The following is an 11,625-nucleotide window of genomic DNA, read 5'->3' as shown; positions in this document are numbered from 1 at the left end:
TGGAGGTTAGGAGGCTGAACAGGGGAGGAGGATGAGTGGTCCTCCCGGTAAGGGTTTCCTCGAGAGCCAATCAGAAGCCTATGTGGAAAAGAGGCGCAGGGCCAACCAATCATCTTCCGAGGTGCGGTTGGGACCCGCTGACGTGAATGCTGCTGCAGCCAATGGGCGTGCCGCTGTGCGTCCGCTCTTCGGCAGCCGGCCGGGGGCGGTGAAGAGAGCGCGACGGCGGCTGTGGCGGCGTAGCCATCGCTGGACTGCCTGGGAGAGAGAGCGAGGCCCCTCCTCTGCGTCTAGGTGAGAGGCAGGGACGCTACTAGAGGCCTGAGCCGGGAGCCTCCTCTTTGCCCTGCCCTTGCTGAGGCTCCCTGAGGGCTGGCTGGGCTGAGGTGGGGCCGTCGGCCCACCCCGCCCCCACCGTGTCCGTCCGGGGAACGGGGCGCTTACTTCAGCCGGGATGGTCCCTGCGCGGCGTGGCCGGGCCACCGCCCTCTGGAGGGCCGGCTTCCTGAGGGGGCCGGACGGACAGGCCTGGTTTGCCTCGGCGGAGTCGGGGGCGGAGCCGGGGGCGCCGCTCCGGGTGGGAGGCCGCGGAGTGGTGGGGAAGGTGGGGCGGATAGTTGACAGAGGAGCGGGCTCCGGTGCTGGAGGGAGGGTGGTGGCAAAAGCAGGGCCCTGCTTGAGGGATTCCAGGCCCAGGGGAGGGAGAAAGTGATGGGGAAAGGGATGATGCTCAGAAAAAGGGTATCCTGTGAAGAAGGCGCGGGCCAGGAGGCCGTTGGTAGGAGGTCGGGGTTCGGGAGGGATCAGCTGAGAAGGAAGGGGAAGTAGGTTTGGGTTCTGAAGGTTAAGATCGCTACCCATATGGGAGACACGTGGACTGAAACCAGAAGGTGACTGCCGGGAGAGGTGTTCTTTTAGTGTGATATATGGAAGGAGACTGCTTGACCAGAAGACGTTACTTGGCCTGCTGAAAAAGTATACAGGAATAGTTGAGGTAGATATATGTATGGTAGCTGAAAGGCTGTAAATCTTTTATGAGTAACGAGCAACGGCGGAGTCAGGAGAGCCAAATGTCTCAGGTTCATAGGGTTCATTCACTACTCATGAGGGACTGAACAATCAGACTTGTTAACTCTCACGATCCTGAGGCTGGTCATACTTTGCACCTTCTTCCTCTTTCCATGCCGATTATTTTGCAGCACAAACGTACCCTGTCTGCAGTAATGGGCATACCGTTTACTTTAGGTGAATCGCTTCCTTCTTTAATAGTTAAGTAGAATGATAGTTTAATGGCAACATGGGAAGAAACTATTGGAAAATCTGCCCTAGAGGGTTGTTTCTCAATTATCTTGTTGGGCGTGTGTAATACAGCATAAAAATGATGCAAGATCTCTATACAGTAACACCAATGAGGCTTAATGTGTAAGTATAGTTTTCTATAAAAATGCATCAATTTATTTTTAATATATTTTTATTGTAAAGATACCGTACCAGAGGGGTTACAGTTACATGAGTAAGGTAATGAGTACATTTCCTAGGAGCATTGTTACCCACTCCTTTGTTTTTCTCCTACCATTCCTTCCCTTCCCACCTCCTCAACTCCTCCCTCCCCCTGTCCAAAGTTGTAAAGTTCGTTTTCAACATTGTGTCTTGAAAATGCATCAGTTTAATGTAGTGAAATTTGATTATGTCTTTCACTTCTTGGGAAAATTTCAGCCCTGATAAGAGAACAGTTTTGTAGCAAAAAAAAGGTTTAAAATTCTTCTCACTTGGGAAAGAGTCATGTACAGTGGTAGCATGTATGGGACTCTGGGTTCCATCCTAGCACTGAACAATAAAAGGCAGGAAAGAAAGACCTGGTATGTGTGTGTACACACACACACACACACACACACACACACACACACACATATCAATTACTGTTACTGCCTTTTTGTTTGAAGTTTTTGGAATTTTTATTTGTGAAGTATTGGAAGAGTTTGAAGACAGAGAAGTGATAAAAAGGTGGCCACATCCAGTATATTTGGGTGAAAGAGATAATTTCTGTTTGTGGGGAAGCACAAAAGGATTGTGAAGAGTTACAGTGTACAGGACAGAGCAACAAGAACAGTTGTTATAGGCTGTTTCCTTGTTCACCAGATCAACAAAGCATTGTAACTAATGAATCATCATTCTTTAAGAGGTAGAAATTATTTTGTAGAAGTTATTTCTTGATAACACTATTCACTGTGATCACATTTTACTGTAGTAATAGAATATTTAAGCACTGAGGACCGTCTTTAGTAATAGAATAAATACTTAAGCACTGATGACCCTCAGAGAAGAGAATTAATTTAAGTGATGTGGAGTTAGGAAAAGTTTCCTGGAAAAGGTGAGTTTTCAGCCATCACTTAAAGTAGGAGATGGGAGTCTGGATTATTAGAAGATACAAGAATGAAAATCCAGTAATTTGAGTTTAGTTATAAGCAGCTCTGGACAAGAATCACAAATGTATTTTTAAATTAATTTATTATGTTGCTATAGAAGTGATGTACAGAGGGCTTACAGTTATATGGGTCAGGTAATGAGTACATTTCCTTTAGTAATTGTCATCTGTCGCCTCATTTTCTCTCAGTCCCTCCCTCCCATCTCCACCCACAGAGATGTACAGTTCACTTTCATCAATGTCCAGTGAGCTTCACTACTGGACTTTTTTGCCCCTTTTCCCTTGAATTCTGTGCCCTCTCCCCCACCGTCCCAAAGATATACGTGTGAATACACCATACATGTAAAGAAAACAGAACCATAAAAAAACTAAAAACTAATTTAAAAAAGAAAGTATTTTGTTTCTATAGCATGGAATTTGTTTTAGTATGTATATTATTTTATATAAATATGATGAGGCACTTAAGCATTGTGCCTTTGTTTCTTCTTAGGAATATCTTCTTTTGGTCTCACTGTGTGTGTCAAGGATCCTGTATAATTTGTCATATCCCAGTGCATTTTAGATCTAACTTCTGCATATCAGAGAGAACATCTGAGAGATGGCTTACCTCATTAACAAGAAGAACCATGAATTTAAAAGGTTTATATTTTTTGTTTTTTCTTTTTTTGCCAGTCCTGGGGCTTGAACTCAGGGCCTGGGCACTGTCCCTGTACCTCTCTGTGCTCAAGGCTAAAGCTCTACTACTTGAACCACAGCACCACTTCAGCTTTTTCTGAGTAGATTATTGGTGTTAAGACTCTCACAGATTTTCCTGCCCTTAGCTGGCTTTGAACAAAGATTCTCAGATCTCAGCCTCCTGGGTAGCTAGGATTATAGGTATGAGTCACTGGTGCCTGGCTTAAAAGAGTTGTTTGTTTTTGTCAGTTGTGGGGCTTGAACTCTGGGCCTGGGCTCTGTCCCTCAGCTCTTCAGCTCAAGGCTACCTCTTTACCACTTGAGCCATAGTGCTACTTCCAGCTTTTTCTGTTTATGTAGTGCTGAGGAATTGAACCCAGGGCCTCATGCATGCAAGGCAAGCACTCTACCACTGAGCCACCTTCCCAGCCCTTAAAAAGAGTTTTTAAGGAGAAAGATTTAAATGAACATTTGGAGTGCAGAAATCAACTAAGCCTCTAAACGCAGTTTAGTTGATATATAATAGTTCTGGGTGGTAGCTAGGAGAGAATTATTTGATGGATTGAAGATAATAAAGGGAAGTGCACAAAAACATTTTTTGGATAGTCAAGAGAATGTAGTGAAAATAGTCATTTTGAGGTAGATTTGATCATCAACCTTTTTTTGAGTTTTACATTAGAGTGTAGTGATAGTGGCAAATTTTATTTGACACTGTTGTGCCAGATATTCTTTGCATGTATCATCTTTTGATTATCTATTTTATGGGTGAGAGAGCTCAAGACAGATTTAGCCTACCTAAAGGCATATTAGCTAGTAAATGACAGGTCAGGATTAGCAAAAATGAGCAATAATGTTAAATCAAGTATTGGCTTGAGGGCTGGGAAGGTAGCTCAGTGGTAGAGCGCTTGCCTTGCATGCCTGAGGCCCTGGGTTCGATTCCTCAGCACCATATAAGCCAAATGAAAAAAGCCGGAAGTGGGGCTGTGGCTCAAGTGGTAGAGTGCTAGCCTTGAGCTGAAGAGCTGAGGGACAGCGCCCAGGTCCAGAGTTCAGGCCCCATGACCGGACCCACCCCATCCCCCCCCCCCCAAAAAAAAAGTATTGGCTTGATACCAGGCATTTTGTTAAATGCTAAGGATTCGAAGTTGACAAGAAAATATAAAGGTCAGGTCTCAGCCAGACCTGTTATAGAAGAAGAGCAAGTGATGAAGGAAAAAGTTTACTTGTAGAGATTTTAAGAGCTACTGAGGAATTTACTATTTGGAAATTTTTAAGACAGAAGAAAACGTTCAGAAGTGCTTAAGACTCAGAAGAACATGATTGAGAAGAAACAATTGAGTTAGATAAGAAAAAAATGTGAATTTAGTGTCCAGAAAGCCAACATAAATTAAAATATGGGCTGATAATTATGCTTAATGGCAGGTATTGTACAAATTTAAATTTGTGGTGTAATCATAATTATGATCAAATCACAGAATGGATGATGACAGGGCTCCTTGTAATGCTTTAATTGGGCTATAAAGATCCTGAATGGCCTGTGAATTTTAACAGATACACACCTGTTAAAATGTTTTTAAAAATAAGCATGATATTTGTATAAAAGCAATTGGGTGAAAGCCAACTAAGAGAAATAAGCAAACAGTGGAGGAATATGTAGGTTGGAATTTGGGGTGATAGAAAAGATAGCCTTATTTCAGTACCAACTCTATATGAACCCCATGGGAAGGCCTTATACCCATGTTGGAAATGATGAGGTTGTAATGGTGGGAACACATTGAAACATGAGATTTGTTTAATCTGCAGGATCAGGTTACTAAAGGTGTGGTCTGGACTTCAATATTTGTTTTCTTAGAGTTTAAGGTTAAAACCAGGAACTACGCATAGAATTGAGTCCTTTGACTCTTTTGCCTAAATACCCTTTCTTCTTTCCATACATTGTTTTTGTAGTTCTTCTCTTTAGTGGGTTTGTAAGGGGCTTAGTTTTTAGTTCAGTATAAATAGTATGAAAGCTGGAGGGGATGTGGACAGAAGGGAACCTTACTGCATTGTTGGTGGGAGTGTAAACTTGTTCAACCACTTTCGAAAGTAGTATGGAGGTTCCTCAAAAGACTCCACATAGAGCTCCCCCATGACCCAGCAATCCCACTTTTGGGCATTTACCCAAATGTTCACAAACAAGACCACACTGAAGCTACCAGCACGACTATGTTTATTGCAGCACTATTTATTATAGCTAAGATATGGAACCAACCCAGATGCCCCTCAGTAGATGAATGGATGAAGAAAATGTGGTATATGACACAATGTAATTCTATGCCTCCAACAGAAAGAATGACATTGCCCCATTTGTTAGGAAATGGAAAGACTTGGAAAAAATTATATTAAGAAACATAGGTCCCATGGTTTCCCTTATTTGCAATATCTAGTATATGTCTGAGTCAAGCAGAAAAGGTCAGATAAGGTGATGTTAGGGAAATGAACCCTAAGATATGTACTCAAATGTTTTTTTTTCTTTCATGCGATTGTTTCTAACGCATTTATAAGATTATTTCTTTGTTGCTTTGTATGCCCCTCCCCCACAGTATAACCCCTGCTTTCACTGTATTTGATATCAGTATAATTTGTGGAGGGGAAGGGGAAAAACAAATTGTTTAAATAGGGATACAGGTGGGCCCATTGCAACAATGAGATGTACAAGTCGTTATGTGGAAAACAAACTTTACAACTTTCATGGAGGGGGGAGGAGGGAGGCAGGGAGGATTGGGGGGGGGAAGGAGGGGGGGGGGAGGATGGGAAGGGATGGGAAGGGGAAACAAAGGAGGACGCTACAATGCTTGATAAGAAATGTACTCATTATCTTGCCCATGTAATTGTAACCCCTCTGTACAGTATTTTCACAATAAAAAAATTAAATAGTATGAAAGTATTATGGGCATAATTTATATGTAACTAATCAATTTAAATGGCTAGAAATTTATCAGTGTTTTATTCTCAAACAAATATTAAGAAAATAAGCCTGTCTTATCAGGTAATTATTCCTCAAATAAACTAGTAGGATTTTCTCTAGGGACCAAAACAGTTTGATTCCAATTTTCTAAATGAAGGAGAAAGAAACTTTTAAAGCAATCTTGTTTTTAGTTTAAAATTCATTTGGCCCATAGGGATTATGAAAGGAAGCTTAATATTAATGTGATTTCTGCTTGTTAGGCTCTTTTTAGACTGTACTGTGTTCCTTAGGTAAAGGATTGCATTGAATACTTATACCTTATCCCATTTCACAGACAAAGAAAGTGAGGGTCAGAAATTAGTAACTTTTCAAAGGTTGAGAGCAAAGTGGCAGAACTAGGCTAAAACATTGTCAGGCTGTGTAGTACTCACCTGTAATCGCAGGCTTTGGTAGCTGAGGCAGGAAGATCACAAAATCCAGGCCAGCTTGGGCTACATTAATGGTACTCTGCCCCACCATCCTCCAATCCCCCCTGCCAAAAAAAACAAACAAAAAAACAAACCCAACCTATCAAACCTTACATTTTCTAACTCAGAACTCAGGCATATGAGACAAATAAGGATTTTTTTATATTAATACTTAAAACTAAAAAAATGCTTCTTGAATAGGTTAGAAGATGGGATTCCTACTCAAAGTGTTTGTTGCTTTGTGATTGCCTCTAAATAAGTGATAGTGATTTTATAGTGTTTGTTTCAAAATGTTTATGAAATGGATACTGTCTTAAAGTCAAATATAGCTCAGAATTGAAATGTGGTGGATGTACATATGTATAACATTCTCAGAAATTTGTTGTGTTCATTTTCTTCCCAGTCCCCTCCTCTTAATTATCCTATCACTTATAGGATCTAGAATTAACAGAAAATATTAATAAGATTTTTCATTGTCATTAGTTAATATGGTATAGAAAAAAGTGAAATAATGTAGGAAATTGATATTGAATTGTGAATCAGCAGATTTGAGTTTTAATGTTGAGTTTGTTAGCAAGTTGGTATATAACTATGGGTAAGTCAGGTCCCCTCATTGGGCTTCATGGTGAAAAGGGGAGAACTTTTAAGACAGTTGAACTTGAGCAAGTCTGCCCTCTCTTCTAGTTAAGACCATGTATACCTTAGGTTAAGTGCCTTTCTTTAAATTTGTATCATTACTTCTTGCTCTTTGTCTTCTCTGCCTGCCATACTTGTCATTGATCCCTGAGGGTATAGTTAGATTTTTGATGTATTAGAGAGGATGTATTATTTTTAATATCCTACATTTACTTTGACAGAGTTGTCTTAGAAAGCAGGTACCCATTAAATCATTAGTGAATAAATGAATAATTGATGTTTTATTTCAGCTTATAAGAAACCATATAGGTCTGGGAATATTCCTGAGTTACAGAGTACTTTTATAGCATGCACTGCAAAATAAAAAAATTGATATTTTATTGAAAGTAGTTGGTGCCTAAAGAATGAATTGTGTTTAGTAAATTTAAACTCTTTTGCTCTATTCTGGGCAATTTAAAGAAGAAAACTACTGGACCTATCTTTTTTTTTTTTTTTTGTCGGTTGTGGGGGCTGAACTCTGGGCCTGGGCGTTGTCCCTCAGCTCTTCAGCTCAAGGCTAGTGCCCTACCACTTGAGCCACAGTGCCACTTCTGGCTTTTTTCTGCTTATATGGTGCTGAGGAATCAAACCCAGAGCCTCAGGCATGCAAGGCAAACACTCTACCACTGAGCCAACTTCCCAGCCCCTGGACCTATCTTAAGAAGCTGTTAAAGGTAAACTTCTTCTGTAAACTTGTATTAATAAAAATTGCTATTAAAAGCTAGATGCTGTTGGGTCATGCCTATAATCCTTGCTATTCAGGAGGTTGAGATCTGAGGATTACAGTTTGAAGACTGCTGGGGCAGGAATGTACAAGTATCTCTTAAGTTTCAAAAGCCAGAAATGGAGCTTTGGCTCAAGTGGTAAAGCTCTAGACTTGAGCAAAAATACTTAAGGACAGTGTCCACACCCTGTAGAACTGGCACAAAAATAAATAGGTTAAAATTGCTAACAGTGCATACATCACCAACCTTATCAATTGTGAGCTTGTGGCCAGTCTTGCTTCTACCTCTTTCCTCTTTAGTTTGAAACAGATTTTTTTTAAGTGTTACCATATAATGTAGTATATACTGGGCATTAATAAAAGCAGTTATGACAATACAGCTGATTGTAGACACTTGATTACCAAGTGAGATGAAAATTTGTTCATGTTAGCATAGTTTGAGACTTGAACACTTTATCTGTTTTTTCTTAAGAGTCACTCATTTGCATTTTCTAAAAGTATTTCTCATCTCATAAGACTTGTACATTTTACTTATGTATTTTGACAGCTATATAAGGGTGGACACTGAATATACAAGGTATGATTACGAAACAGAATGTAGTGTTATATTGGTAGAGAGAGACTTTTAATTGGAAATTGGCATTGTTTTGAAATGTAAGTTGTATTGATAGCTGTAGACATGAGAAAGGACATTTAGGGAGGGAAGTGATGGTGATCACATGGATAAAGGATATAGTTAGGAAAAAATCCAACTTTAACTCAACAGAATAAGTTCTATGTAAATCTGTACCTTTTCATTTTTTAGACCTGTACAAATATTGGCATGGTAGTGGTCTTACCTCAGTTCTTGATAAAAGCCAGTTGCTGTATTAAAAACTAGTGCACTTTGTGATTATATCATTGGCCCTGGTGAACTATGTGGCACATTCTGTTAAAAAGTATCAATGTCTTCTAAATATCTTACACCATATGTAAAAACAGATCTACTTTGGCTAGAACATGGGTATCTGCCAATTAGCTCTCAAATATAAGTCACTTTGAAACTAAGTGGTAGCTTTTTTTGTGAATACACAAGCATTTAACTTAGTAAGTACTAAGCATTTGACAACCATGTGACAATTTTAACATTAATTTGAAATATGTTGTTTATTTCAGTTTTTGAGATCTCTTTGGATTTAGAAACTCTTTGGATTTAGTTTCTGTTATATCTTATTATGAAGTATTCTAATAATAAAATCTTAAAGTATATTCCATAATGCAGATCTTTTACATTTTTTTGTTTGCTTTTTTTCCAGTACTGTTAGCTCTCTTCCCATAGCTTAGCATACTCCTTCCCTTCTCCACAGCTTAGCATGCTCCCTTCCTAGGCAACACTAGGCCCATGTAGTAAAGGCAGTAAATAATCAACTTCCAATCCCCTTTACCTTGGGATGGCACTTCTCTGGGGCAGCTGCCACCATCTAAGGCAGCAAGAGCCCCTTAGAGTGACCTTCAGATCTGGGCAGCTGCAGGACCCCTTATCTATTATTTGGATAGCAGCCATAAATCCTAGTCCGCCATGATGAAGCCCCTGGCCCACACATCCACACCAGGGTCTCTGCCTCCTAGCCCCATCTAGCCCCTCCTAAACCTCCTAGGTTATATAGGTCACCGTAGACAATAGCCAGTGCTTCTTCTCACTTCTCCCTTGTGAGAAGGGCACTTACTGGCCCCCTTTCCCAGCAATAAACCTTTCTTTGTTCTCTGTACTTGGATGTCTGTGTGGTTCTCTGGCAAAGTCTAATAATCTTTCAGGTATTGAGGTTTGGACTTGGAGTTCCATGACTTGCTAAATAGATGCTCTATCATTGGAGCCATACTTCAAATCCTGCTTTTTGCTAGTTATTTTGGAGGCAATCTCATGGACTTTCTGCTTCATCCAGCTTCAAACCTTGATCCTCTGGATCTCAGCCTCCCAAGTAGCTAGGATAACAGGTGTGAGCCATCAGCACCTGGCAAATTAGCCCAGTTCTTAATTGGATTCTTAGGGCAAAACAAGCCATAGCCATTTTATTTTATTTTTGTATTTTTGGAGACTAAAATATTGCTCTGTAGTTCAGACTGGCCTTGAATTTTCAGACCTGTCTAAGCACACTCAGATTACAAGTGTGTACCACCATGCTTGGAAATAAAGCCAGTTTAATAAATACATAGGAATGATTTTACAAAATATTTTGGAGTAGATTTATGGTACTTTATATACATGAGATATGGTTACTGTCTATCTGAATTCATAGGAAGAATAATATTTAAGAATGGATAAATGCTTAAATAGTTTATTTTCTCCAAGAGATAAAGGAAGAATATTCTTTGACATACCTTGCTACTAAACAGTTAAGATGTCTGGAGGGAAGGATTTGTTAAAGCATCTTGAGGTTTAGATTTGTGTTGAAATAACCTCTACAAATAATACAGGGTTTTTGGCGGGCAAAGAATTGGTTCTCAGTGGTCATTCTCAGGAACCCCTGAGAATCATCATCAACTTAGTTTGGAAGGATAGTCTTAAATAAGTTACTTTGAAAATGTGTTTTTTAGTTTGGGTATAAGGTTTCATATTTGTAATTATAGCTGCTAGGTAGTCTAGGATATGGAAGATTGTGGTTCAAGGGCTACCTGAGAAAGAAGTTGAAATGCCCATCTTAATCAATGAAAAAAAAAAAGCCAACGTGTGGTCTACATCTGTCATTCCAGCTACTGGTGAAGCATAAATAGGATCAAGATCCAGGCTAGCCCTGGGCATAAACACAATATCATATTGTAAAAAATACCTAAAAGCAAAATGTCTGGGTTGTGGCACAAGTGGTAGAACACCTGCCTAACAAGGCCCTGAATTCAAATCTCAGTGTTGCTAAAGAAAATAGGGTTTTGAAAACTTTTGGATTGTATTTATATTATAGCCATGGTAATGTTTATTAGCATAAACAGAATACAGAGTAAGAATCCTGAAAATTAGCTGATAGTGGGACTTATAACTGCAGAGCTAGCCTAAAAATGATAAATATTCGTTGAGTTAGTGATAACCTTTTGAGTTAATAATTCCGTAAGTATTGTAAGACCTGGAAACAACTCATTCTAATGGATAGTGGTAGAAGTACATACTTAAGAGCCTGGAGCCTCCTTCCTCTTCAGTGAATTAAGAAAGTGACTAGAAAAGTTATTTTGCTTGCCACAAAGTCACTTGGTTATATCAACAGTGTAGTAATTCATTGCTTTGAATTTTTTAGTCTTTTTATGTGTTTGAAAAATTTGGCATCTCCAGTCTAGATCTCAGTATCCACAAGAGGAAATTGCTTAAGTTTTTAGCACTGTGACTTTGATAAATTGACTAAGAATTTCTTGAATTTTTATACCCCGATGTTTATGTTGCCATACTTTCACCCCATCCTTAGTGTAATAGCCCACAATTTCAGGGCTTATTAACACTACTCTCATTTTTATATCTTTTTGGTTTGATTATCTGCTTGATAGTATTTAGTTGCATGATGTGACTATGAACTTTGAAAAGTTTTAAAGATAAACTAAGAAAATGTTTTTTTTTCTGCCTTTTAAGTAGGTTTATTTTTTTAAATTTACTTTATTGTTATTTTAGAGGTGATATACAGCACGGTTACATTTACATATGTTGGGTATGTAAATTTGTGTACAGCATTAAATATTCCTCCATTCTCTCCAT

At 39.4% G+C, this 11,625-nt stretch overlaps 1 protein-coding gene across 2 annotated transcripts in view; it reads left to right on the top strand.

The window, feature by feature from the left end:
• The first annotated feature begins 204 nt into the window (after positions 1-204).
• Positions 205-11,625, top strand: part of Far1 (fatty acyl CoA reductase 1) — a 56,299-nt gene continuing 44,878 nt past the window's right edge. For both annotated transcript variants that reach the window (XM_013034136.1, XM_013034135.1), the window contains exon 1: positions 205-294. The gene's annotated coding sequence lies outside the window, so the exon portion shown is untranslated. The remainder of the gene's footprint in view (positions 295-11,625) is intronic.

Source organism: Dipodomys ordii, unplaced genomic scaffold (genome assembly GCF_000151885.1).
Source record: "Dipodomys ordii isolate 6190 unplaced genomic scaffold, Dord_2.0 Scaffold183, whole genome shotgun sequence".
NCBI classification, from domain to species: domain Eukaryota; kingdom Metazoa; phylum Chordata; class Mammalia; order Rodentia; family Heteromyidae; genus Dipodomys; species Dipodomys ordii.
Note: the sequence above shows the minus strand (reverse complement) of the source record. Positions and strands in the feature narration are given on the sequence as shown.